The sequence below is a fragment of the Pholcus phalangioides genome, unplaced genomic scaffold, assembly GCF_987345545.1.
Source record: "Pholcus phalangioides strain wild (caught in Gottingen) unplaced genomic scaffold, Ppha-v1.0 ptg000042l_1, whole genome shotgun sequence".
In the NCBI taxonomy this organism is placed as follows: Eukaryota; Metazoa; Arthropoda; class Arachnida; order Araneae; family Pholcidae; genus Pholcus; species Pholcus phalangioides.
The window spans coordinates 29,661,922-29,664,636 of NW_028301628.1; positions in this window are offsets into that span (position 1 = coordinate 29,661,922).

Below are 2,715 nucleotides of genomic sequence, written 5' to 3' on the forward strand. Positions count from 1 at the left end.
GCCGTTTTTTTTACTTCATTCTTGCACCGTTTGTTCAGGATTTTCCCGGACTGTGACCGTGAAAAAAATTTATTAGAAAAATCGGACTCACTGTGACAGACGGTCGAGATCTAGGGTGTTTGACCTATTAAGTTTTCTGGGTCATATTTAAAGAATAGGAAAAACAAAATTTCGGGGCGATGTCCCGTTTTCCTGAACTTTGTCCCGAATCCTGAGAAATCAAAGATTAATTGTATTTTCCTGACTATTAAGTTATATCATAATAATTATGACTATAATTATCATGACTTTATACATATATTTTATATACCATATTTATCTCATATTTTTCCAACCAAGCTTTTTTTTCCCGTGAATTACATTTTAATCCACTGCGATATGCAATCGCACTTCATGTCCCACCATTGACGATTTTTTAGTGGTAAATGATAACTATGCTCCTCTTAGGTCGGGATTGCATTATAAAAGTTTGATAAAAGATATTTTACCAAACTTAAAACAAAAAAAGAACCAATAATGCTTTGGTTACATTCCAGCGAATGTAACCGATGCGCTTAATAGTTAAGTTATATAAAAAAAACTTTTATAGTGTTATCCTGGCCTTAGGTCGGGATTACACTATAAACGTTTGATAAAATCCCTTTTATAAAACTTGAAAAATCCAACCAATAAAGCTTATAGGTTACATTTTGAATTGAATTTTTCAGATTTTATAAAAGAACTTTTAGAAAACTTTTATAGTGTAAACCCGGCCTTAGACAACTTTCGTGGCGATGCTCAGTATTTTTCAGTAGGGGTCCCGATTTATCGAAAAAAATATGGTCAGCCGAAGTATATATATATATACAGTATCGTGTGTAGTTCCGATTGATACTTTTCTACAGGAACACCTTTCGCGGGCTTAATGACTTCTTGGCGGACCACATTAGGACAGAATCAGGAAAAGGGGTTGGGGGCTTCAACGCTTGATCCGCAAAACATATGTGCCGCTTGAAGTTTTTGAAATGGCCCACCGACGTAAAGGCTCACAAGCTCCAGAATTCATAGAAATACTGAGGAAAAAAAAACCTCAATGAAGAAATGTATTCCAAAAATTTTTGCTGAAGAAGAGCAATGTGTGAGAGAAATAATCTTAGAATTATTAAAAGAAATAATTTTATAATTACTGTAAAGGGGGTGGGTGGGAATGATTTTATAATTATTGAAAGAAATATTTTCAGAATTAACTGAGATTTGCATATTAAATAGTAAAAATAATTCCAGAATTCATGGAAATTCGTGTGTAATAGAAAATAATTTCAGAATATTTAAAATTCATATTTAACGAAAAATAATGTCAGAATTGATGAAATTAACATTAAATGAAAATATAATTTTTTTCATCGACATAATATGTGTATAAAATATCATGTCCTGACTGGTTGATCATCGCCGAGCCGAAACCTCTGAAGTTATAAATATGAAATTTGGCCTTTAGTTTCATTTATGATTTAAGGACTCACAAAGAAGGGGTTTTTCAAAATTCGACTCCTAAGGAGGGTCATAAAGGAGATTTAAAGGTTATGTAGAGAATTCGTGCAGAGCCGAAACCACAAACTACAAACATGAAATTTGATCAAATACAACGCCACAACAGGCAAAATGCCCAACGAGGTGGCTGAGAAAAAGATGCCCATAAAAATATGGATGTCATATATTTAAAAAAACAGCAACCCAATTAAAAATGCAATTAACAAAAATTATAAACAATATATACAAATGATAAAATATTATACAATGCCCATAAAGAATACTTATGGTTGTCTTATTCTAAGAATGGATAGCTTCTCGATTTACCCCAACATGTTTATCGTATTTCTTTTTAAACGTGTCAATTGTGTTACAATTTACTACCTCCGGGGGTAAGCTATTCCATTTATTAACAACCCTATTAGAGAAGAATTCCCTGTGACACCATAACCTTGCATTGTCCCTCACCGATCGATACTGGTGTCCCCTTGTAAAAGCAGTTGATTGGCGGTGTACTTAAAGTTCATGGTCCATCCTATCCATCCCATTGAAAATTTTGAACACTTCGATCATATCTCCTCGACACCTGCGTTCATCCAATGTAAACGTATTCGAAAAATGAAGTCTCTCTTCATAACTAAAGCTCTGTGTGCCAATAAGGACACGCGTAGCTCTTCTCTGCACCCCTTCAACCAAGTCTATGTCCCTCTGTAGGTATGGTCTCCAAAACCTTACAGCATACTCCAGTCCAGGACGAACTAAGCCTCGAAAAGGCGGAAGAATGACTTTAGGAGAACGCGAAGATACTTTTTTGAAAATGAGACCACAAGCATTCTATTCACTTTTTTGACCACCGCTGAACAATGTTCAGAAAACCTGAGCCGCTCGTCAATGAGAATTCCCAAATTGGTGACCCTAGTTGCTTCCGGGATAGTGACACCATTCAACTCGTAAGAGAACCGTAAGGTTGCTCGAATAAAATGAGCGACCATGCACTTATCAACGCTAAACGTCATGCTCCATTCATTTGCCCATGCTGCAATCCTGTTTAGACTGGTCTGGAGCGACTCCCTATCGCTTTGATTCCCGATTTCCCGAAGTTAATGGGACTTCACATCATCTGCGAATTTGCTAGTAATCCCATCGATAACCTGATCGAGTTTATCGATAAAAAGTAAAAAAAGTATGGGGATTCCACCTGTGATG